Here is a 27,215-nt window from a genome sequence, read left to right as displayed (position 1 = left end):
TTTGGAAACAAATAGTGGTGATAGTTGTACAACATTGTGCTTGTATTTAATGCCACTGAGTTGTATACTTAAAATACTTTTTAAAAGTACTGTTGTTGTTTTTCTTTTTTTTAATGTTACTTGTGAAAAATCTTTCCAGTGTACTAGAAAAACTTAACTTTGCTGATTTCTTGCTCTTTCTTTGAATCTGTGTTAAAAGTCTTATGTGCCTCATGATGCATGTCTGTAATCCTAGCATTTCAGGAGGCTGAGAAAGGAGGACTGCAAATTCAAAAATCAGCCTTGGCAACTTAGGGAGGCCCTAAGGACTTCATGAGACCCTATCTCAAAATTTAAAAAAAAAAAAAGGTCTGGGGATGTGGCTCAGTGGTTTAAGTACCGCTGGGTTCAATTTCTGGCATTCCTCCCATTCCCTGTCCAAAAGAAAAGTCTTAGGCGCTTGGAAATGTTATAGCTGTATAAATGAAAAACAATATTAGGAATGATTTTATTTTTTATTTTTTTTATTTTTTTTATTTTTTAATTTTTTATTGTGGGGGGAATGATTTTTAATCAAATACATTAGAGGAAAAAAATCTTGTAGTCATTCTTTCTATTTCATGTTATGTTACACAAAGTTAGATATTTGAATTTGTAGATTAAAAAGAAAAACTTTGTCCTTTTAGTCCTATAGAAACAAATCAAATTTGAAAAGGTTGTTTGTTTCTTAAGTTATAGACATAACACGAGATCAACAAGACAAGTAATATAACACAGTAGATTCTTACTGACCTGATCAACTTTAAGAACACCCTAAAGAAGTAAAAATATAAGCAAAACTGGGCAATGCTGTGATGACATTTCAGAAATTCAAAATATAAATATATAGTGGTTGAGCGTTGGGGGGCTTATTTTATTTTCTTATTTTCCTTTATTCTAGTTTAATATCTCTCCTTTCAAGTACTTTTATTGTATCTATTTTCGATCATTAACTGCAGTTGCATTGAGGCATTTTCACTTGGTTCTGTAAGGTTTACAGTGTACATGATATTTATTTATTTATTTCGTTTTATTTATTTATTTTTATGTGGTGCTGAGGATCAAACCCAGGGCCTCACACGCGCTAGGCAAGCGCTACACTGCTCTACCTCAGCCCCCACCACCATATGATGTATTCAGAGAGGGTAAAGGGAAAAGGGAAACAGCGAGCATCACTGGTGACAGAGGTGATAATTCTGACTAATATTAGCAGAGGTGACTGCTAATATTCTTCCAAATAGCTTTTTTTTTGGAATCTTTTTTCAATATTGATTGTATACTTTTTATTTGGAATTTAGAGTTCCATTGGTAAGAACTCTGAAGAGTCTTGAGATTTTTGCACTTTTTTTGCAAGCTTAATAAATGTTTCAGCCATTGTTAATGGATGCTGGTAGAAGACATGGGCCTCCTGAGTTGAAACTGAAGGATAATTTGTTATTTACAGCAAGTGATAGCAGTGGCTAAGAGTACATATTAGCTGTTTGGGGGCCAGTTTCCTGTGCCCCAGTTCCCATATAGCAGTGTGAGTAGAGCCATAGGACTCATTGTACATTGCGTAACAGGAGAGGAATCCTTGTCTTGAGAACCTGAATGGTTTATAAAAGGAGGTAAGAATGTTGTTCTTTGCTGTAGAGAGAGATGCTGTCTCTTCTTTCAAGGTTGTTTACTAGGAAAATATCCTAAGAGTGCAGAGCACAAGTCAGTGAGTTTCTTACTTCAAAGTGGTACAGAAACTTTGGAGTATCACAGAGAATTATTTCCTAATGGTATTTTCTACTCATTTCTATATTGTCTTCTGGCAATATTCCCCATGAGGACACAGTTCTAATTTGTCTGTCTTAGGACAGTGAAGTACCAATTTGTTTGCTTTATTATTGTTTAGAGTTCTTACTTGATTCTGGGTAAAGTATTTTGTCAGAAATGTGATTGCAAATATATTTTTTTCAGCCTGTGATCTGTCTTTTCACTTTAGGTCTCTTTAACAAAGCTAACATTTCTAATTTTAAAGAAGCTATTAATTTTTTTCTCTTATGAATTGTTTTACAAACTTTGCCTTACTGCATATTGTAGATTTTTCCTTTGTTTTCTTAGGCATTTTATTATTTTATGTTTCACATTTAGATTTGTGATCTACCTTACATTTCTATTTGTGTAACTCATGAGGTAGAGTTCAAATTCATTATTTTTGTTTATGGATATCCAGTTGTTTTAACACTCTTTCTTGAAAATACTATCATCCCTCATTGAATTACCTTTGTACTTTGGTCAAAAATCTTTGACCAATACTTTGGTCATAAATTTGTAAGTATTCCTGGATTAATTCTGTTTATTGAACTACTGTCTGTTGTTTTGCTTAATATATCATTGTCTTGAATAATTTAGCTTTCTGGTTATTACTGAAATTCGTGTTAATTTCCCTAATTTTTTCTTTTCGTAAATTGTTTTGAATATTCTATTCCCTTTGTTTTTCCATGTAAATTTAAAAATCAGCTTGTTGATAATTAAAAAATAATTGGTCCTTTGTATCCACAGGCCCCCCCCATCTGTGGATATAACCAATTTCATATCAAAAATATTTAGAAGAAAAATTAGTCTGTACTGAACCATATGCAAAATTTTTTCATGTCATTATTCCCTAAACAATACCGAATCACAACTTTTTATATTGTATTGGGCATTAAAAGTAATGGAAAGCTAATGGTGCTGCGAATACTGTACTATTTATGAGAGAGCCGAGCATCTGTGGATTTTGGTATCCATTGGGGTTGCACCTGGAACCAGACCCCTCTCTCTATTCCCCTTTTACAGAGGGTTGACTATGTTCCTCTTGCATTTTTATTGGGTTTTATTCTACATATCAATCTGAAGAGAACTGATATTGTAACAATAGATAGCCTTTCAATCTCTGAATCTATTTCTCCATTTTTTTGGTCTTTGATTATTATCATTAGTTTAATAGTTTTTAGCCTACAAATTCTAAACATATTTTATAGGTATATACATAAGTATTTCTTTATTTTTGATTTCCTGTAGCTGCTACTGCATTTAAATTTTCCCCCACATTTTTTATTATTGCAGTATGTATCAATGGAATTTGTTGTTACATATTCATGCATGCATGCATACATAAAAATTTTTGATGTACCAACTCATTGCTAGTATATAAAAATACAATGAATTTTATTGTATCTCATGACCTGTCAAAACTATATATTAGTTCTACGACTTTTTTCTTTCGATTTTCTTTGTAGGTCATCATGACTTGGAATAAGGAAATTTTTAAATTTTATTCCTACTTTCCTGAGTATTTTTAATCAGGAATGGATGTTGGATTTTGTCTAATGTCTCTTCTGCAGCTTGAAATGTAGTTTTCTTATTTAGGTTGTTAATGCAATCTATTACGTTGTTTGATTTTCAAATGTTGAACCAGCTCTGTATTCCTTTGTTAAACCGTACTTGGCTATGAGATATCTATTATTCATTTTCTATATTGTTGAATTAGATTTGCTTATATTTTGTTGAGGGTTTTTGTATATGTTCATAAGGGATTATTTTCTGATGTTTACTTATAATATCATGTTTTTTTTTTTTTAAGTGAAAATTTACATCTTTTACAAAAATTTGTTATGGCATGAGATTTTTAAAAGACATTTGAAGGATATAAAATAATGAAATTCAATTCTGTGTAAGGTAGAANTTTTTTTTTTTTTTTTTTTTTTTTTTTGCTATTTTGAGTTGAGAACTATTCTATTTTTGGAGAGAGATTATGTTTAATTGATATTTTTTTCCTGAATGTTTTGTAGCATTTGCTGTGAAACCATTGGAGCATATTTCTTTTTTGAAATGTTTTTAACTACACATTTGTTTTCATATATGTATATATGTGTCTAAAATAGGATAATTTATATATATACACATATATGACAATTCATATTATCTGACTTTTCTTAAGTGTTAGCAGTTTGTATCTTTCAGGATGAAATGATTTACTTCATATATTTGTAGTCATAAAGTATTCCTTAATTATTAATGTTTCTAAGGTCTTCAGTGATATTTCTGCTTTCAGTCCTCATGTTGACAATTTGTCTTATTTTACTCTCTTGTTTTATGAGTTGGTTAGTCTGCCTAGAAGGTTTTCTATCAAGTTTATTTAGATACAGTTTTAAGGTTTGTGGAAATGTCAGAGAAAACATGGGAGCATAACTCTATGAATGTAAAGAACTAGCTTTTGTATTTATTAATTTTTTCTTTTCTTTCTTCCTTCCTTCCTTTATTTTTCTCCCTTCCTCCCTCCCCCCTCTTTCTTTTTCCCTCCCTCCCTCCCCCCTCTCTTTCTTTCTTCTTGTAGTTCCGCCTTAATCCGTTGATTTCTACTCTTTATTATTGCCTTCCTACTGCTTGTTTTGAGTTTGCATTGGTCTTGTACACTTTCTTAAGGTGGGCACTTAACTGATTTGGTGCTATTTTTCTTTTCCTTTTTTTAATATAGGCATTTAAGGCTATTAATTTCCCTCTAAGAACTGCTGAGACTGCATCTTATATATTTCCGTAATTTGTAATTGTTTTCTTCAGTTAGTTAAAAATATTTTCTAATTTCCCTTGAGACTTTTTTGATTTACAGGTTGTTTAGATGTGTTGTTGAATTCCCATATTTCATATTTTTCAGTTAATTTTCTGTCACTCATTTTTAGCTTAATTCCATTGTAAGCAGATAATATATTTTGTATTATTTCAATTCTTTTAAATGAGTTAAGGCTTATTTTATTTAGGTGAATGTTTTATGTGTACTTGGAGAGAATGTCTATTATATGGTAGGAATAATTTGTTTTTGAATGGAAAGAGAAAAATTTTTAATTTTCTTATAAGCTAGACCTTATATCCTAATTGCTTTGTAGCCAGTGGGGTAATTTCTAAGGGTACTTGGATTTAGAATGCAGTAATCCATTGCTTAATGACGGATATGTTCTGAAATATCCAGCAGTAGCAGGTTTCATTATTGTGCGAATGTGATAGTGTGTACTTCACAAACCTAGATGTTAGAGGTCAGTCATTGAATTTGGCCTCTTGGTACAAACATAAAATACACAAGGCTGCTACTAGCATGGCAGCACAGTAAGGTTTGTTTACACCAACATTACCACAAACCTAAGTAATGTGTTGTGCTACACCACTAAGACTGCTACAGTGTTATTAGGCATTAGGAATTTCTTAGCTCTCTGATGATCTTGTGAGACCACCTTTATACATATGATCTCTTCTTGACCAAAACATTTTAATGCAGGGCATAATTATATTTGGTTCTGTGGTTGCCTTTTACTAACTATTATTTCAAATAAATTTCTATAGGCTCTTCATCCCTCTGCTGTGTTTGTTAAATAGTAAAGATGGATTTGATTTTGTAGAACTCTTCTGTTCTTTAGAACAGTATGTGTTGAATTTTGTAGTACAGGATTTAAGAGTTAATATGTTTACTCAGTTTTGTTTTTTGTTAATTTAATTTGAATAGTGTAATCTTAAGAGATTATGTGAGATATTAGGACTCCATAAAGATTTAATTTATTACAGAACCTGTTAATATCAAGGTGGACAGCAGTTTATGTTTCTAGATAAAGGTCATTTTTTGGGGGGGAAGGGGATTAGAACTCATCCAGTATTTTATTGTAGTAAATTAGTGATCAGCTGGGGCTTGAATTAATTTAAGGAATATGAATGTGGCAGAAGATGTAAATCACAGACTTTTGAAGTACTTTTGAAAATTTGCAATTGGTGAGAACTGTGAGGAATTTAGATACAGTTTTAAGGTTTGTGGAAGTGTCAGAGAAAACATGAGAGCAAAACTCTATGAATGTAATTATGTAGAAATGCAGATAACTTATGTTGATTTTGTTGTTGTTGTTGTTACTGTTCGGACAATTGGAACAAATCAGATATTTTTTAAAAGTACCATGAGTTTACTTTTTAATTTGCTGGATTGTCTATGAGAAAGTTGAGGAATTCCTTTCAAATTGAGGTACTGTGTAAGCATTCCTTTGCGGTTTTATAGCAATCAAGCCAGATGCTTGGGGATAAACACCAAATGCTGTGCCTTCTTTGTTAAAGAAATAGAAATGCTGCATGTTTTTTTTTTTTTAAGTGAAAATTTACATCTTTTACAAAAATTTGTTATGGCATGAGATTTTTAAAAGACATTTGAAGGATATAAAATAATGAAATTCAATTCTGTGTAAGGTAGAAGTAAACCATTGGTTTGTTTGTACTGGATTGATTTATGAAATATTGTAAGTAGACTAAATCAAATGGGTGATGGGTAATTTGAGAAGCAGTTTTTAATGTTTCTCCCAGGTAATTCAAGATCGGATCTCCATGTAACTGTAATATGTCCCTCTTATCCACAGGGAAAACATTCCAAGACCTCCAGTGGATATGTGAAAGCTCAGATAGTACTGAATTCTCTGTATTGTTTTTTTTCCCCTAAAAGTTAAGAATTTTCACCTTTTTACATAAAGGAAGCACTTTATGGCTTTACTATGGTATACCTGAATTGCCAGTACCACTACTTTAGGGTTTGCTTCCATTATTAAGTAAAATAAGGTGTTATTTGGAAATAAGCACGGGGATACCAGTTCTTTGGTCCATCTGATAACTGGAATGGCTGCTTAGTGATTAATGGGCAGAAGTGTACACAGGATGGATACTCTGAAAAGAGGGATGATTCACATTTCAGGAAGAATGGGGTTTGAGATTTCATCACCCATCTCAATGACTTGCAATTTAAAAATTATAAATTATTAGGGGCTGGGATTGTGGCTCAGCCGCATAGCGCTCGCCTAGCGCGGGTGGGGCCCGGGTTCGATCCTCAGCACCACATAAAAATTTAAAAAAATTATAAATTATTAATTTCTGGAGTTTTCCATTTAATATTTTTAGTGGCCAGAACTCTTCATGAGTTGGACTCCCTTCTTTTATATTTACCAGTGTAGCTTCAAAAAACTTAAAATTGAAAACAACAAAAAATAGCAGTCTCTTAAGAAAATAAATTATGAACACCATTCAAAGATGCTAGATTTAAATTCTTTTTATTATTAATTTAAAAAAATTTAACACATAAAAAGTGTAAATATTTATGGGGTATCATGTAATATTTTGATACATGTATGTGTATATATTATATAATGTTCAAATCAGGTAAGCATATCTACCTTTTCAAACATTTACTGTTTCTTTGTGGTGGAAACATTCAAAATATTTTTTTAACTTTTTTGAAAATAACAGTATATTCTATTGTTAACTTTACCTGCCTGTGCAATAGCGCATCAGAATTTATTTCTGTAAACTGTAACATAATACCTGTTAAAGTTGCTAGATTTTAAAATAGTATTTATGTGATCATAATTCATAAACAGTCTTCATTAGATTTATTGCTTGATGAACAGGGTGTAATCATTGAATTCATTGTGGTTCTTTTGTTTTAGGGGAAGATTGCTTTGCTTACATCCTTTTAGTCTTCTCTGGTATTTTTATCATTATTAGAAATCATAAAATTAGGTAATTTCTCTTAATAAACCCATATCTGATTCTGTGGACTATTTAGGTATGGGATGGGACCTGTTGTCTTGACTTCATTTAGTCACTCTTGGCTTCAAAGTGGACTTTAAATCATGAACCATGATCCTAGTCCTTCTAGTCTTTTTTTTTTTTAATTTTTAAAATTTTTTTATTTTAAAGAAATACATTCTCTGGGGAAGTTTCCTTTACATTCAGTAAGTTGGTTCTTCTCTTTTAGGAAGATAAGACAAACTTCTCATAAAGAAGGGATTTCCCCCTTTTTGTTCTTGAGTACCTTTAATATTAGTACTTGTTCAAAGATTGCCCATGTTGGTTACTTTATTTTATTTGTGGTAAAAACAAATCTTTTAGAAAGTTAAGAACCTTAAAGAAGCATGTTTCATGCTTGGGTGGGATGTGGAGTTAGACTGATTAAAAAAAAAATTAGTTTGGCAGTGGTTTTTCTTTTGTTCACTGTGTCTCAGGACTAACTGGATTGCTGGCCTTTTTTTATTCAGGAACTTTACGATTTCTGGCTGTTGCATGTTAGGAAAGGAGCTCTCTATCAAGCTAGATTCATATAGATAACAAACCCCAAGACTCAGGAAAGTTCTTGTGAGGTTTTGATACCAAATGAGGTTTGACCCCATGAAGGGGTGCTAATCTGAGGGGAAACCAAATTTCTAGCCTCTGGGAATTATTAAGAGAACTGACCTTTCCGGACTTTAGGCCACCCTCCTCTCCTTCCTGAATTTTGTTATAGACTCAACAAAAACAACAAAAAATATCTGTCAGCCAAAGACAAACAGGTTGTTGTAATAAGTCACAAATCCTTATTTAAATCTAATAGAAGATTAATCAAATTACTTAATTTAGACAAAAGAATAGAAGTTTGTTAGATTAAAAAGAAATAGTGATTAGGTCAGTATAATTGAAAAGGTAGATAAGAAGAAATGGAACTTTTTATGTTTTTTACATAGGTACCATTGTAAATATCAACAAAAATTTTATGTTTATAAGAAGACTTATTTGCAAGGCTTTTTATTTTTCAATAGATGTAGAACACTTTTCTTGAAAAGGTATGGTCTAAAAAAAATCTAAGTCTTCATTTTTTTTTTTTAAACTAGTCAAAGAACTCCATTAACCTTTGTTTCAAGCATTATTACCAGGCTTTTTTCAGCTTAATTAGCTGCATAGAATAAATGGTATAAACGAAAGCTGAAAAGAACTGCAGTGTTCAAGGGGCTTGGGCTTAAAAATGTTAGAGATCTAGATTTTATCAGATTCATATCATAAACAATTTTAAAAAACAGTTGTAGTATAAAATAGCAGCTCCCAGTAACTTCTTCAAGTTTTATTGGTCTTCTGAAGTTGACTCCAATCAGTTTACTTCATTTTTAGAATCTCATTAAAATTCTATACAAGATCTGAAACTTCCTCCCCGCCCCCGCCCCTCCTCCTCTCCAGTAGCGAGTAGTGCTCTTCCATCCCTAGATTGTTGGGGCAGTGCTTCAGTCAGTCTCCTTAATTCAGTCAGACTTTCTGCACCAAGCTGGTTTAAGATGTTGAGTAGCAGTTCTGACAGCTGCTTTTATCTTTGCATGGCCTGTGATATGAAGGTGTTTTCTGCCAGAGATGCCTGAACTTGAAGGTTGTTAAAGTGGATCATTGTTCCTTGGTTTGTAAACATGTTCACCTCTTTTATACCAGAGAGGATACTGTTTACCCTTAACTTCTTTAAAGACAACTGAAGCTTTTTAATTTTTATTATTATTTTTTTTAATCTTGGTTCAATGAACCACCTTCCTTCTGCAAGCAGTTCCTTTCCAACCAGTGTGTACTTGTGCCAGCAGTTTGGCAAATTTTTCCTGGCTCATGATAACTTCTTTAATCTTGTCAGAGTGAAAATGGGGGTCACCTGGAATACCAAGGTTGTTGCTCAGGGGTGTCATAGGTAGACCACCTAAGATTAGGCACACAAGTAGGGGCTCAAGGTGGCAAATAGTGGGAGACTGGAAGCAATCAAAAAGTCTTAGATTTTCTAAACAATAGTGTCTAGTAAGTTTGCTTTAGTGTTTTTATGAATGCCTGGCTTGGCTATCTGGTTGCTTTTGAAACCAGTGTTCAAGCTAGCTATTAATGATTTAAAAATATTTGTGCAAAATCACGTATCTATAAATTTAACTTGAGTTTGTTTAGGACAAGCATTAGAAAAATATATAGTTTTCTGTATTATTACAGGTTGAACATCTCCAGTTGGAAAATATGAAATCTGAAATGCTAGAGTATTTGGATTTTGGATTTTGGGGTTAGGAATGTTCATGTGGTAAAGTTAATGCAGATACTTCACAATCTGAAAAACTATGAAATCTGAAATGCTCCTGATCCCAAGCATTTCAGATAGGGGACAACTCAACCAGTGATAGAAAATCATAAGGAATCCTTTGCTGGCAAAATTTATATTTGCATTGAAACTGCTTTTAAACTTTCTAGTATAAAATGACCAGCCATATTTAAATTACCTTTTGTGTAATCAATAGAAATAAATTGGAATACATTGTTAAGAAATTTTGAGATTTTCGAATTAGTGAGTTACATATTATTAGTGTGATGGCCTAGAGTTATTGAGAAGTAATTTTTGGTCTTTTTTTTTAATTTTAAAGACATTGAAGCATTATATGCATACAGAAAAGTATAAGTGAACTTTTCTATGTTGATGTACTTTTACAAAGTGAACACAATTTTTTAACCCCAACCCAGATCAAGGTATCAACTTCTCAGAAGTCTCCCTGTGTCCTGTCCCAGTCAATAATTCCTTCACAAGAAAGGTAATTAATTACTCTTCCTACTTTATAAACAGAGATATGTTTGGTTTATTGTTGAATTTTATAAGAATAGATCAGATAGTATGTGGCTTTTTTTTTTTCTTCTTTGCACTGGCTTCTTTGACACTGAGTTTTTGACATGTGGCATTTTCACTGTAGTTTAGGATTCCATTGTATGAATATACTGTGGTTTATTTCTCCATCCTAATGCTGTTAGATGTTTGGATTATATACAGTTTTGGGCTCTTAAAATAATGCTGATGTGATAATTCTTGAACATATCTTTTTGTGGGCATGTATAACTAGGAGAGTGGTATTGCTTGGTCTTTAGGAATTATATTTTCAGTCTCAGTAGGTACTTCCCAACATTCTCTGTTTGATCCATTTTACTTTTCTGCTCTAGTTTTTGAGAATGTGAGTTGCTGCATATTGTTGCTTATAGTTGTTATTGTCGGGTTTTTAGATAAAAAAAATTGTGGGTGATAGTATATATCATTGTGAGGTTAATCTGTATTTTTCTAATGATCAGTAATATTTAGCATTTTTTCTCATGATCTTTTTTTTGAAGTTTTGTTTGATCTTTTGGGTATCTTAATAATGTTTGTGTTTTTGTTCTTTTCTTTATTGTGGTATTTAGGATTGAATCCAGGGCCTTATGATAAGCAAGCAACCTTTAAGCTATATCCCCAGCCCTTGAGTGGTCTTTTTCTTGTTGATTTTAAACTGTCATAATATGTTTTGGATGAGTCCTTTGTTGGACACGTATATTGCTAATATTTTATCCTACTCTGTAGCTTGTATTTTTATTTTTTAAAAAGATACTTCCTAGTTGTAATGAAATCTAGTTTGTTTATCTGTGTCCTGTTTAAGAAATCCTTGCCCAGCTCAAAGTTGTGACAGTGTTCTCTTGTCATCGTTTAGCAGCTTTACAATTTTATGTTTAGCTCTCTTTTTCTTTTCCCTTTGTCCATGGTCTGTGGATAGATGTTGATTTGATAGATTCTGGTTTTAGCAGAAGTAGTCATAGGAAATCTATCAGGCTTACTCAAGAAAACATTTTTATTTTTATATGTGGTACTGCAGTTTCTAGTAATGTAACATTTTCTATTAAGATAGATGATTGTTATTCTGGTGATTCTTTAAAAGGAAATTTTAAACAGTTTTTTTTTTCCTGACTCTGAAAGAGGCAGTTTTATTTCATAACATTATGTTCTGCCTTACTTGCTGTGTTTTGTTTTTGAGGAGACATAATGGTGGTTTAAAAACATTGGGATGTGCAGTCAAATGCAGCTGCTATATTTAAGCAGATGACTTAGTCTATAAGGAATGAAGTGTTCAGAAAAAAGTCTGTACAAGTTTTTTTTCAGTTCAGAGTAAAGTGTTTGGCAAACACTTAGAGTTCCATAAATATTTTGTAGTACCTTTATTCTTAAATTTTGATTAATTTGACTTGAGACTTGATTGAAAAGATTTGTATTCAAAGTTTATTATGAAATTATTTACATCTAACTTTTATAATAGTAAATTCATTTGCCACTTTACATGTTTCTTTTTATTATGGACAAGGTATTTTGTTTACCTATTAACACAGAAAGGATTTTAAAATGCTTCCTCATTTTGACCTTTTGATGAAATCACAATGAGTTTATAAAATATTTTATCATTTCATTGGCTCTGCTTTGTAGAACTTATTGTTACATTGTTTAGGTGTTACTTAAAAGGTCTCGCCAGGTACCAGAATATGACAGTGTGTATTCAGTGTTAGAAAGAATTGAACATATGACTGATACTCTAAGAAGTTATTAGTATACTGTTCCCTTGATTTTTTAATTATTTATGTCTTATTTGTGATAGAGCTCATTCTTTCTGTGTTCTAGTAAATGCTGCCAGTGTCTTGATAATCAGCTTTTCCATATGTTGCATATGAAATTTAAATTATTTTTAAAATTATGAAAAATTTGTATATAAAAATTTTATTATATGCTCAAGTTTCAGCATATGCTTTGGGTTTTATAGTGTTATACATAAAGAAATAACCCAAATATTAAATGGAATTCTTGGGTAGATTTTACAGAGTAGGTATAATTCTGAAGTTGAAAAAATATTTCTCACTTATTTATTTATTTTTTTATTTAGGGAATTTCTACCATCAGCAAGATTTTTAAAAGGCTATCTAAGTAATTGGTAAGTATTGAACTCCATGTTATACACTTTGAATTTTAGTTAAATTTATGCACGCAATATAAGGACATTTACAATAACCAGTGTTAAATTACAATTATAAATTATATTGCTTTTAATTTTTAACTGGGTTCTAGAATTTTTTTCTCTATGCCTTTTCTGATCTGCTTCTGATTCTTTCTACATGTTGTATCCAGAACATTCTTTTGGTGTGCAGCCTAAATATTAGGAAGTCCTGAAAAGAAATAGTTCTAGTGGGTAAGGAGTGGTAATACTTTATGAATGAAACAGGATTTTCCCTTCTTGGGATTTTGTAGTAGTTCTCCTTTAGTTGCCAAAACTAGTATGGATTTTTTCTTTTGCCATCCATTGTTTTGTTTATTAGGTCCCATTTGCTGCAGTGTACCAACCATTAATGTTGTCAGGCCTTATGCTGTTTCCTGTCTAGATTATCCCAATTTCTTTGTTCCAGGATTAAAATATGAAAAATTTTATGGGCCTATAGTAAAGCATCTCATAAATTTAGGATTTTATTAGATAAAGCTTTTACTACTTAATTTTTTACTAAAGATTGGTTAATCTCAGCATGTTTTATTTCAACTAAAAGTGTTTTAGATTTATGTGCTATGATGATTATATAGACGCAATAATGCGTTAGTTAATCTTGATAGATTTTAAAGTGATGAAATATATTTCAAAGACAGGAAGAAAGTGCTGAGACATTGGATAATATTGTGTCATAGTTTGAGGTTGTTTTTAATATAGTCAAAAGAGTTTTAGAGATAAATAGGTTTATTTGATTAGCTAAAAGAGATTATAATTGTATGTATACGAAGAAATATTTAAGGATAAGTATTGGTTTCTTTTATTATTTTTTAATGTGTTTTGCAATAATACATATTTGACCAAATATTGTTTCTAAAACCATAATAATCATTGTGGATGCTTAAGTATTCAACAATTATACTATTATGTTTACTATGTATTTATAAAATAAGTATAACATTTTTAGGAGCAAATGATGTTGTAAATTGTTAAGCAGATTTCTACTACTTTAAAATGTAGTAACTGATTTCCGGGCACGTATTAAGTATAAAAATGACTTATTGTCATTTTTCCCTATTGATGCATATATTTCAGTTAGAGGGAATCAGTTGTCTTTGTATTACATATACTTATGACTCACATTTCATTTTTGCAACTTTATTAATTTTGAGTGACTTTTTTTTTTTTTTGAGATAACAGTTCACATGCTAGAAAATTCTTCCCTGAGTGTACAATTCAGTGATAGTTTAGTATATTCAGACTTGTAGGATCATTACTACTACATAAGCTTAGGATGTTTTCATCACTCTTGTCATGTCCTCACACCTTCACACCTCCACACCTCCCAGCCCCAGGTAGCACTTAGTAGCCTTTCTGTTTTTATGAACATTTTATAAAGATAGCATCATAAAATATTTATCCTTTGGTGTCTGGCTCCTTTCACTTAGCAAAATATTTTCAGTTTGTAGTATGTATCAGTATTTCATTCATTTTTATGACTGAATAATATTCCATTATATATATATATATATATATATATATATATATATATGCACCACATTTTGTTTATCTATTCATCAGACGATGTATTCACTATTAGGAATACTTCTTCTGTGAATATACTTGTGTAAGTTTTTGTATGGATATGTTTTTATTTCTTTTGTGAACATATTACAAGGGAGGTTTTATTAAAAAAAAAAAACAACAGCTACAATGTGAAAAAACTTAAGCAAAATCAGCTATTGCATACCATAAAGGAGACATTGTTTGCAGTTTGAGTTCAGACAAACCTAATATAACAATACAAAACAAATACCAAATAGCCCTTTGATCTATATAAATGGGGTGGATTTTTCCAAGTAATGGGATGATTTTTTGAGTGTTTGAGGAACTGTCAAAATGACTGTGCCATTTTATTCTCCCACCAAGTATGTGTGAAGGTTCTAGTTCCTCCACATCCTTATAGGCGTCTATTACATTTTAGTCATCCTAGTTGGTGAGAAATAGTATCTCTGTGATTTTAATTTTCTTTTCTATGACTTTCTTTTGTGTGGTAGGCATCATTTCATGTGCTTTTGACCATTTGTTTGCCTTCTTTGGAGAAATATCTGTTCAAATCTTCACCAGTTAAAACTGGGTTGTCTTTTTAAATGTTGAATTATAAATGTTCATTATATGTTCTAAATACTAGACCCTGACCAGATCTGTGATTTGCAGTATTTCCCCCTATTCTGTGGATTACCTCTTTACTTTCTTGATGGTGTCATGAAGTCCAGAAGTTTTAAATTTTGATTAAGTTCAGTTTATCTGTTTTTTCTTTTGTTTCTTGTACTTTTGGTGTCATATTACAAATTTATTTTTAAATAAATATTCATTGACAGTCTAGGTCTATGACAAGGGTTTAATTATCATAGGACTAAAAAAACACGGGCGTTTTCTGTGTTTGACAGCGAAAGCCCAAAGGAAGCAATTATTCTTGTATTTGTGCTTCAATTCCTCAGCTAATTGTATTCAGCAAACCTTATGTTTGATCCCATGTGTTACAGTGAAAATATTATTTGTGTTGTGATTTGTTTATTAATATTAGTATTGTGAATTTATGTTTAGTTTTTTGGACTGGAGAAAGGAAGGGTCTTTTTTAATAATTTATCACAGTAATTCTAACATGTGATTTCATATCTTAATGATTGCCTTTTAAGTTTAAATTCTTTTTATCTTTTCTGTGAAGAGGGAATAGATATTTAGAATTTTATTGATTTTAATTTTGTGCAGATTATGTGTAGGCAAAAGTATTTTGAATTTTTGTAATTCTAGCTATGGAGTAAATAAAAATTTCCTCTGAATTATTAAGTTCATATCTTTTTTTTTTTTGGTACTGGGGATTGAACTCAGGGTCACATAATCATCGAGCCACATCCCCAACCCTTTTTATTTTGAGATAGGGTCTCGCTAAGGTGCTCAGGGCCTTGTTAAGTAGCTGAGGCTGGCTTGAAACATTGGATCCTCCTGCCTCAGCCTCTGAGATGCTTGGATTAGTGTGTAACACTGCAACCAGCTTAAGCACATATCTTTAACATTTTTATAAGACCAGTTTAATTTCTTATTCTGATTATTATGTGACTTCTGCTCTTGAATGAGAAATGAACCACATGAGATTTGTTTTTGCCTCTTTTTTTGACTGAGTACATTTCTCAACTTGCATGTGGATTGGGTGGCCAAAAACTGGTTTGAGATATCAGAAGACAGAACATGGGGCTGACAGAACAGTTAAACTTTAGTAGAGAGAAACCCTGAAAGCAAGATAATATCAGAGGAAATGAGCCATACGTCTGAGTATCATTTCTACCCAGTTATGTGGCTGACCACCAAATTATGAAGGGCTGAAATATCCTCCAGGGTTTTGCTACCCAGCCCTTAAAAGTTTACTCTTAATAGAGCTGTTTTAGAATGGAATTCCCTGTGTGTCCGACTATATGATTCTCTGAAAGTAGAGATGGGACTGTGGTAGCAATCCAGCATGGTATGATTATGTTCTCATTTTTAGTTAAGTAAATGGTTGTATATGACATGATTTGCCCAATATAATATTGTTTGCTGAGAAATGTTTGTCTCGCCTGGAGTTCAGATGTGTTCACTTCTTAATAGTGTCTCTGTGCTATGATGGATCATGGACAGCTGATCCATTCTTTTTAGTCACCTAAGTGGATACATATTGTCTACCTCTTGAGTTCAGAATGTCAAAATTTGGCAAGTGAAAATTTTGATTAGATTGTCTCCCAGAGGGTGAAAATAGTTGCGCCAGTAAAGTTTATTTTTGAGCCCTTTGTCAGTCTGCTTAGAAATATGAATGTTTTAAATATCAAGTTATTGATAATTTCCTGAACATTTGCTCCCTTTTCTTATAGGCATGGAGAGGGTAGGGGTAGAGGGAAAAAAATCCCACTGGAAACTGAGTATCATTCAATTTCATCTTGCATCTGGGAATCCTAAATTCTACAGTATAATTGTGTAATAGCTTTTATCTTTTAAGTGTATTTTAGATTCTTTAATTCATTTGTCTCCAGATTGTTTATTAGGATTCTACCGTAAAAATAGGCTTCAGATTTTATTTTCTCTACCTCATATTCATCTTCTAAGTTTTTAATTTAAAAAATTTAGGTTTATTGAGATATAATTAATGCATAATTTGATGACTTATTTATGTACACATGAAACCATCATTAAATTTAAGGTAGTAAGTGTGTACATTAACCTTGAAAGCCTTTTTGTAACTTTGTAATGTCCCCTTTTCTCCCTTCCCAGGCAACCCTTAACTTGCTTTCTGTCACTATAAATTATTTTTCTACAATGTTATATAAGTAGAATCAGATAATGTGTCTCAAGTCTGGCTTATTTCCTCCTGCTTAATAAATCTGAGATTTATTCATATTTTTTACATGGACTATTAATACTTTATTTTTGTTGGGTATTCCTTTTTTTTTTTTTTTAAACCTTTTTTCATTTACTTTTTGCTAAATTGGGTTGTTTACCGTTTTTGGCTGTTACGGATAAAGAGGACCCAAACATTTGTGTGCAGTTGTTATGTAGACATATGTTTTTATTTCTCCTGAGAGGAATGGCAGAGTAATACAGTAGGTGTATGTTTTCCTTTATAGGAAATCACCAAACTTTTCCAAAGTGGTTGTATCTTACTGCTAACAGTGTGTTTCTGCTAGCATCTAGTCATTCAGAGTCCTCAGAACATTTGTTGTGGTCAGTTATTTTAATTTTACTTGTTTTAGTGGTTAGGTAATGACATCCCATTGGGGCATTATTCTCATTTTCCTAATGAATAATGATGTTGCACATTGCTGCCTATGTGTATTTGCTATTCCTGTATCTTCTTTTGTTGAAACATTTTCTCAAATGTTAAAAAATTTTTTGGGGGGTTGTCACTGAGGTGCGAGAGTACTTAATATAGTCTAGATATAAGCCCTTTGGACAACTATTTGCAAGTTTTTCTGAGTTTGTGGCTAGCCTTTTCATTTTTTAAACAGTGTCTTAAGTTCAAAAGTCTTTTATTGTTTTCCTGAAGAACAGTCTATACTTTTACTTTTGTCTTTTGTGCTTTTAGTATTGTATTTTGGTAAACTGAAAGATGTCCACCTTCTAATTTCCAAAAACTGTGTAGTTTATCTTACATGGCTGAAGGAACTCTGCATACATGATTAAATTAAGGACTTGAGATGGGGAGGTTATCCTGGATTATTCAAGCAAGCCAGTGTAATCAGAGAGTCCTCATAAGTGAGTGAAAAGGTCAAGGCAGACAAGAGATGGGAGACTAATGCACAGGCTGCAATGATGTGCTTTTGAAGCGGGAAGAACGGACCAAGAACTAAGGAATTCAGATAGCTTTCTAAGCACTAACCAGAGCAAGGAAAGAGATGAACTTTGAGCTTCTGGAAAGAATACTGGTCTGCTAATACCTTGATTTTGGTTCAGTTAAACTGATTTTGAATATTTGGCCTTAAGAACAGTGTAAGATAATAAATTTGCTATTCTATGCTACCAAGTTTGTGGTAATTTGTTACAGCAGCCATAGAAAGCTAATTTTAGATTTTGGTACCTATATGTGGAGCACTGCTGTAACAAATGCCTAAAAATGTGGAGTGGCTTTGAAATTGGGGAATGGGTTTTGAGGAACATGAAAGAGAAAGCCTAGATTGCTTTGCATTTACTATTGGTAGAAAAACAGATGTTAAAGGTTTTGCTTGTGAGCCCTCAGAAGAGAGAGAGAGGCATGTAGAGAAAAACCATACCATTCTAGAGGATGGTGAAATCATCAAAGAACACTGTTGGAGGAAACATGGATGTTAAAGACCCTGATGATGAGGACCCAGAAGAAAGTCAGAAGCATGGTCAAGAAATTTTTTTTTTTTTTTTTTAGAGAACACCCAAATCCTCATAAACAGAATGATTGTGGAAGTGTGAATGTTAAAAGTGCTGCCACTGTTGACAGCTCCCAAGGAAATGAGGAATATGTTAGTGGAAACTGGAGTTAAGGAGATCCTTGTTAGATACAAAAAGCTTACCTAAATTCTATAGTTTATACTAGCTCTATTCTGTCTTATGTTGGTATGGTAACAATCGCTTGTGTATAAATTTGTTGTTCTATCTGTACTTGCATAAAGTAGTTTTAATTAGTGTGATGGTTATATTTTTACATAAATTACACTAATGTTTCAATAACATTTTTTGAGCAAACATCTTAGGTAGACTGCATATATTTATTCTTGAAATACCTTTATCACTAAAGAAAGACATTTTGTAGCTTTCTTTCGTGTGAACAGATATGTAAAAAAGTATATTTGCTTTAAAATTCTGGATTTCCCTTTTCATTTAAATATTTTGATTTTATAATTAAAATGATTATTTTGCAAAAATACATACATTGGTTTCATTTAGCTTATTATTAAAGAAAATTATTTTGGAATTTTGAGGTGTACTTTTAGAATAAGTTTAAATGGTTATGTTTGTTAATGTGTACTATTTATTAGTGGATGTTAATTTTTTCTTCTGGATTCTAGATTTTGTTTACTTGGTTTTTGGAAGGAGATATGTAAAAGTAATAATTACTATATTTTGAATCATCATTAAGTTGAAATTCAGTGTTGAAATTTAAAGTAAAATTTAATGCTATTTAGTGTGGACTTCCTAAATATTATAGTTCCCTCTTCTGTCTTTTCTGAGCTACTACACCATGTTAATTTTTTCAGATTTTTTTTTTCAACAAGTGTTTCAAAATTACTGGTAGACTTAAATTTTTATTTCTCCGGAGTTAGAATTCCTGTGTTTGTTAATTATATTTCTGATGAGGTTAGAATTTGGAGTTTAATTATCAAAAGTTATTTGTAGGAAATATGGGAGATTGGGCTACAAGATAATGACACAAAACCACATGGACAGTTACATAATTTGAGACAACTAAAATGATTTTTGAAAGTCAGTGACATGGGAGAAAAGAGGACCAATTGAGTTGCTTTTAAGATTTAAGATATATAGTAGCCTTATGCAAGGAGGGATTCTCCTTTAGATTCTGTTTAGATTAAGTTAGGTAGAAAAGACATTTTTGAGACATTCTGGAAAAGTTAAAAAATATTGACTTATTAGTTAAGATCGTGGAAGTACAGTTAATTTGTTGTGTGTGTAGGATGATTTTGTGAGTATGAAAGGCTCTGGCCAAATTAAAGATCCATAAGGATGTATGAGGGCGAGAATGGTATTGACATGATGCCTGGGATTTGGTTTAAAATACCTTAAAAAAGAATCAAAGATAAAGCAGTACTGGCACTATTTTGAATAAGTATTGATCATAGGTGATAAGTGTGTAAATAGGGGTTCATTATAGTCTCTTCTTGCAGATATTTGAAATTTTTCATTTAAAAAATTCAAATTTTTATTTACTGACAACACATGTTTTTGCTGGCATTACTCTCAATATTTAAAAAATGTTCTTAAAATTAAAAAAATTATTTACATTTCGATTAAGAAAATGAGACTTCCTAGTCATTTCTTTCTTCCTCCTATATTTTTTTCTTCTTGGCAGTTGGCACCATCTGCTGTAGTAAATATTTGTTTTGTTTGTTATGTATCTTCTCCCCTGGAAATAAGTTCAGTGAAGCCAAAAGAATTTTTTGTCTCTTTTGCATGTTGCTCCATCTTCATTACTCATACCTGCTTAGCACATGGGAGATACTTAAATATTTGAAGAATGAATGAATGAATGAATGAATGGGAATCATAAGTCTAGAGAAGACTTGGGGTTTGGCCAAGGAGAGGACCAAAGAGAGTCTGTTTGAGAATTAACCTTTAAGGGACGTAAGGGGAAAATGTAGCTAATACATAACAATTGAAGATAACATCTGTCCCATTTTTAAAAACTATATAGCCTTAATATATCAAGCATCCAACATATTCTTAGCAATAGGAATTACTATAAATCATACTGCATCCCCCCTAATCATCATCTCTCTCTCTCTCTCTCTCTCTCTCTCTCTCTCTCTCTCTCTCTCTCTCTGAGATAGGATCTCACTGTATTGACTGGCAGATCTCCTGGATGTGTGTCTGTATTGTGTGCTTTCTCCTTAGTGTATTTATCACTGAAGCTAATCCTATTTGGAGGTGTATTCATTTAAAGTTTATTTCTTCTCTGGAAAAAAATTATTTAAGATTAATTATTACATTGGCAAAATGAGTTCAGAAACTCATATATATTTTCTTTTAATATAAAACCATCATCTCACATTTTCCTTTTTCCTTCAATGAACTTTCATTATTTTTCAATGAGTGACTTTTTTTTTTTAAATCTTACTCTATGGAAATCATAATTTTGATTATCTACTACTTTAAAAAATAGATGGTAGCACTTTTGTTAAATACATCTGATAATAATTGGGCTCATGTATTGAAAATGACAGCGAAAATTCAAAAACATTTTATATTTGATATCCTAAAATGAGTATTACTTTTTTTATAACAAATGTAAGCCTTGATTTAAGAAAAAATGTGTGCAAACGTTTCTAATGAATCTCAATTTGTTTTGGTCTCAGGACACCTTTAAACTCTTAAAAACTACTGAAAACCCTAAGGAGCTCTTTAAAATTGTGGGTTATGTCTTTTAATATTTACCCTATTGTAAAATAAAAATAAAAAGTTTAATATGTATTGATTTATTAAATTCATTGAAAAATAACATCCAATTACATGTTCATACAATTAACATATCTTTTGGGGAAAATTGCTATATTTTCCTGAAAGAAACAGAAAAAAAATTAATGAAAAGAATGGCATTCTTTTTCATTTCTGCAAATGAATTTAAAGTCTAGCTTAGTGGAAGACATTTGTATTCTCATTTGCCTCTGTGTTCAGACAGGTTGGATATTACATGCCATGTAGTCCGAGTAAAACTTTACTTTATATATACTCGTAAAATAGATGAGAGTAAAAACATAAGAGACATCTCAGTATTATAAAAATAGTTTTGATCTCATAGAGTCCATATAAGGGTCATAGGAACCCACAGGTCCACATTTTGGGAATTGTTGGAGTCTTCTCTCAAAGGGTACTATATATGACAATATATGGTTATTTTTAAATGAAAGAATAATTGTTTTTTTTAAATACAATAATATCAGTCAGATAAGTTTTTGACATTTAGAATTACTTGCAGTTAAGGGAGAAAGTATCTTTGAAATGCCATTAAGCTTATTGAAGAAGTAGCATGATACTTAATTTTCATTAATGAACAAATATTAATGTCTCCTCTACTTTTTAAACATATCTATGGCTAAATTTAAATACTGCTTTTTTTGTAAGCAATATTATGCTGCTTTTTGGATAATTTTTAATGGCTTATCTTTGTTGGTTTGCTTTCTATCTAAATAGAGAATCAGTAGTACATTAAATTAGCTGACATGGAAGGAAAATTATAAATAATGAAAATAGCTGTTATTGCTTACAAGCTAATTTGGTTAAAAATAATCTGAGAGACAAGGGATATTGGTGGGGGTGACAAGGAAGATGAAGCATTGCAAGTCGAGATATTTCAGAAGCATTCTGTTCTTTTGGATATTTTATTTCATGGTTTCGTTCAGAAACAGTAGTGATGCTGAGGAGCTAGTAAAATAACTTATTTTCATTAAGAGGAGTATGCATTTGGTAGAGTTGTTTCATTGATACTTGTCTGTTAATATTAGACAATGATTTATTTATAGGCTTCTGCTAATTATAAAATTCATAAAAATATCAAGCTATTAAGGGCATGTTGTACATTCATTGGCAATATAAATTGTGTCAGATTTTAATACTTGGTACTTATTTTTACATTAGCATGATGTATTAATTTTTTCATTACCTCTTTCAGCTTCCCCATCTCACACATTTGCTAAAGTAATGCATCAGCAGCAATAGGACCTTTTTCCCTAACGTGTCTAACATGCACCGGAGATTATCTAGAGCAGAGCTATAGCTAGATTTTAGAAATTCTTTTGTTAAATCACATAAGAAACTTAAACTGATAGTACTTCATGTTTTCCATATAAAGTGCTCTTTCGATGAATAGTTTGTATAGCAGCAGCACAGCAAAGGCAGACTTCTTGGCAATAACAGCACAATTGCATCTGCAGATGAGGCTTTAAAATTCTGTGCAGCAGACAGTACCTCCAGCAGGCGAGTAAAAGGTTACTGCATTATTTTGCCTGTTTGTTTCCATAGACCTTATCTACAAAAGGATTTTTTTTTTTTTTAAATCAGTGTGAAGTGCATGCCTGTTTTTTTTAGATATTCTGGAAGAATTGATTTAAGTATAACATGAATATCAAAAGGGCAGTACAAGGTGAAGGCAGAGGCAATACTGGCTCTTTTAGCTTTAAACCAGGGAAGAAACTGAGCACAATACATACACAAATGAGGAAGCTTTCAGTGCCACAAAAAATATGAAGTTTTAAAAATATATATTTTAAATGGAGATGTTTTATTACATTCAGTTTCTTGACCATCTTTTCCCAAAAAGGTGTTGTTTACAAGGATTGGCAAGTCACAGGTATGTGACTGTTTATTAAGTTATAATTATTTGAAGTATGATTATTTGAGATGGTGAAGTATTTATAGTAATGTGATATTCCTTGTTGTGGGTTATAATTGCATGATGTAAATAATTATATTATTGGGAAAGGTAGAATGCTTAAATATAAAAGATACTAGAAAATGGCTAGCATTCTTAATACTATTTCTTATGTTTTTGAGTGGTTTGTGGTATTAAAAAAATCTAATGAAATGCAAATAACCAAATGAGAAGATTCAATAATCAAAACAGATTCTTGATGGCTTTTTACTTATTTTTAATAACCTATCTAGATAGCCACATGTCTTTTTCTTCTTATTAAAACTCTTTTAACATTTATGATAGCAGGGGCTTCCTTGGACTATCTTGCTGTTTATTTTTATCATTATCTGCACTGTTATTTTTCTATAGGATTGTATTGCTCATTACTTCTCAAGTCTAAGCACAGTATTCAGAAGGATTTTTTTACTCTGCATCTTAATCAACCACCCTCCTGCCCTCTCCCACCAACCCTTAAAGATGAGCTACTTTGTGTAGCTACTACCTAAAATTTGTTTGCTAAGAAAATACTTAGGTTTATGTTTCTGTTTCTTACTCAATTTTATATTGAATAATAAGATTGAAAATAATTCTGTAAATTAATCTATAGTATAGAAATAAAATCAGTTGATTTTTCTTACTGTGAGTATTTGGCAGGCTTCTTGAATTGTAGAGTCATAAAAGGTCAGCAGTTCTGATTGGTAAGTTAAAAAATCCGTTCAGTAATTTGCTCCCTGTTGTTTCTCAAAGCAATGCTGCAGCAGTTCTTTTCCAGATATTGAGCGGTTCTTGAACAGTGTGTGTGGGGACAGCAAGGGGTGGGGCTCATTCCTGTTGGTTGTTGAAATAGTGTGCATTTACAAAGGGAACAGGTTGGATAGGCTGAGCTGAAGGAGTAGGCAAACAGATCTAAACTGATGGAAGACAGAAAGAGTGGTTAGTATAATTTTTAGGATGTCTTACCTTGAGTTTGTTCCTTTATTAAGTACTTGGGCTTTAATATAAAACAGTTTGAAATATTAAAGCACCTTACCTTCTGTCTGAAGAGTAGCTAGGAGACTTCTGTTTCTAATATCCAGTTTTTCTTGGCAATGAGTTTGTGGCTGGTATCATCTGTGGGGAAGCTGTTGTTTTATTCTTTTTTAGCAGTGTTTCTTTTAGCTGGAGAGCTGCAGAATGAGGCAGTTAGCCAATTTTGAGTATATACGGGACATTACCAGTTCTGATTTTTTAAGTCAAATTCTCATCTAATGAGCAAGTCAATGTGTGGCTGTGGCTGCAGCATTATTTCTTCTTTAATGAAGAGGTTGAGCCGTTCGACCTGCTGCTCCGATCTTTTCTCTTGTAGCCATACATCAGACCAGTTGCAGAGATTATCCATCGAATGTCCCAGACAACCAAAGGTAACTACATAGATTTATTTCAAATAAAAATATACAATTAAAATGGCTGCATTATAACTAGGGCCAAATGATTAAAAAGAAAAGACCAATTAAAGATGTTCTTAGCAGTTTTCTTGACCTTGCAGTAGCTATCCAATATCATTTTGTCATCATCAGATTGTGTAGCAATGGAAATGCACTGCAGTAATTGATTTTGTAATAGGATCAGGTGATTTACTAGCTGCACTGACAACCACTTGCTTGCTTGCTCTGAGCTGTGGAGCACTCTAATGGATGTTGTGATTGCAGCCTGGAGTTGATCTGAGACTGCTGGTCACTTAAAGCAGCAGCAGCATTTATTTTTGAAATGAGAAAAGTTAAATTTTTTTCTCTTATTTTCTTTTTTGCTTTAAGTTTTGGATAACCACAGTAATTTCATAATTAATTTGAGTATCCTCATGAAATTTTAGAAATTGTATATTATTCCACTCATCAATTCATAAAAAGTTAATTGGTATGATTAACCTTGAATAGAATAAAACATCGTCTCTCTGTTTCCTATTTCTAGCTTAGCATCAACATGTGTATCAACATACTCTGGTCTTGACATCAGAGCATGTGTCTTAAGATTTAAGAATTTATGTTTAAATATCCTGTGTTATCTAAGTGACATAGAATATCCTTAACATTTATAGATTTCATCAGTTTCAAACTCTTAACTATAATTTTAATATTGTAATTATGATAAATTCTTGATCTAGCAAATTGTGCTAGAAAATTGTTTTGTGTCCTTTTTTGGTCTTTTGCTCTCAGTGATTTCATGGATGCAAGAATATTAAGAAATCTGAGGTGTATCATTTCCAAAGGATACTGATGAAAACATTAGTAGCCATTTTAAAGTAATGTTTAAGGATATAGCAAATTCAAAACAATATGTAGGGTAATGTAATATCAAAATTATAAAATTTAAAGTGATTAATTTTGGGGGGGACATTTCTTATTAATTTTCCATGGAATTGAAGATTTCATAAGAAGAATGGTGTTAATCATGGTCTTTGGCAATTTTATTAACATGAACAACCTTTTAGGGAGCAAAACCTTCGGGCTGCCAAACATTTTAAGACTAGTTCCTCAACATTTTAGGTTAAAATATACACAATGTCTTTGTTGGTTTAGATCATAACATTTTATTTCTGTATTTAGGAGCAGAGAGGTAGATACAAAATCTTGCAAGAAGTTGTAGGGATGGGAAACTCCAAGAAACCATTCAGCTCTGGTCTGGAAACCTGTTTTTGGTACTTACAGCTAAGCCACCTGGGAAAATCATAAAGTGATTATATTTTATTAATGTTTTTGTTTTCATCTTTCATGGTTTTTGAACAACTTATTAATTACAAATGTAGAAGTATAGGATTAACTGTGTCTGTAGAATAGAATTACTGTTGTAGAAAGAAGTAAGACTCAGGTGCTAAGACCTTACCTACAATAAACTGCATTAGGAAAGCAAATGTCATCTCTTCCCTTTCCTCCTTCCCACACAACACCTCTACCTCTCTGACTAATATACATTAAAAATGTTTTGTACAGAACCAGACACATACAAATATGGACTTCTCTGTCATTCCCTATTTATGTTCTTGCCATAGGATACTCTTTCCTAACCATGTGCAAAAACAAAATAACTAAAATTAGTAATTTGCCATGATAGAATCAAGCATAACATTGTCATTATATTAGAATCAAGCCACCATGTGAAGAGGGTGTCTTTCCTTTTCTGATGTAATCAACTCCTTGGCCTTAATATTTCTTGAAAGATGAAAATATTACTGCTATTGTTCTACACATTTTCCTGAATTTATATACTTTAAAAATTAATTGAAGAAGATGGTAAAGTAATTTAAACTGGAATTTGTAATTGTTTATTATTTAATAGGCAACTTTTTATCCCCCTCCACAATCCTCCATAAAACTTCTGTGACCATTAAAAATAGGAACATAAAAATGTTAATATCATTTTGAGATTTGATCAAGGGTACATTTCCTTTATGTGAAAGTAATGTGCTATTCACAAATTAATTATTGATATGTTTCACTGGAGTGTTTGGAGTGATCTACCTTAGAGTATTGTTTATTTTTTTGCCATGAATCGAGCAAATAGGAAGAAAGAAAATACCAGTATATGTTGATTACTTTTTTTTTAAAGAATGATTATAAAAGACGATGTTATGATTGCTCTCTAATTAGACAGTATTTCATGTAAACTAACTGAGTAGTAAACTTTGTGAAGTTCCTGCCCCAGTGGAGCTGCCTTTTCTAAAGAGCCCTGAATCAAGCATTTAAAGGCTTAGATTTAATTAGGCTCTGCCACTAATCTGCTTGATGATCTTGATCAAATTATGAATGAACATTTTAAAGTATCCTAAACAGACTTTTAAAATGACCATTAGGGAGAAATCAGTTTACCCTTACCAGTGTGAGGTAGTTACAATAGTTGTCCTGGAAGATATAGAAGTTAGAATTAAGTGGAAGGCTGAGATTTCTTAAAAGAATCAGGTTATAGATGATGTTGATGTCTCCTTT

General features: G+C 31.8%; 1 protein-coding gene and 1 pseudogene across 8 annotated transcripts in view; one reads left to right on the top strand and one right to left on the bottom strand.

Annotated features, from left to right (window-relative positions):
* The window catches only part of Fbxw7 (F-box and WD repeat domain containing 7), a 186,768-nt gene that overhangs the window by 49,204 nt on the left and 110,349 nt on the right, over positions 1-27,215 (top strand). For 3 of the 8 annotated variants that reach the window (XM_048813521.1, XM_015484478.2, XM_015484476.2), the window contains one exon: positions 12,525-12,572. The exons of 2 other annotated variants lie outside the window; for them this stretch is intronic. The gene's annotated coding sequence lies outside the window, so the exon portion shown is untranslated. Of the gene's footprint in view, positions 1-10,323; positions 10,392-12,524; positions 12,573-27,215 lie in introns of those variants that run through there. 3 more of the 8 variants (XM_048813520.1, XM_048813526.1, XM_048813523.1) reach the window with 2 other exon arrangements.
* Positions 8,950-9,515, bottom strand: LOC107141113 (annotated as a pseudogene).

This window comes from Marmota marmota, unplaced genomic scaffold (assembly GCF_001458135.2).
Source record: "Marmota marmota marmota unplaced genomic scaffold, marMar, whole genome shotgun sequence".
Lineage (NCBI taxonomy): Eukaryota > Metazoa > Chordata > Mammalia > Rodentia > Sciuridae > Marmota > Marmota marmota.
This window is presented reverse-complemented; position numbering and strand designations above follow the sequence as displayed.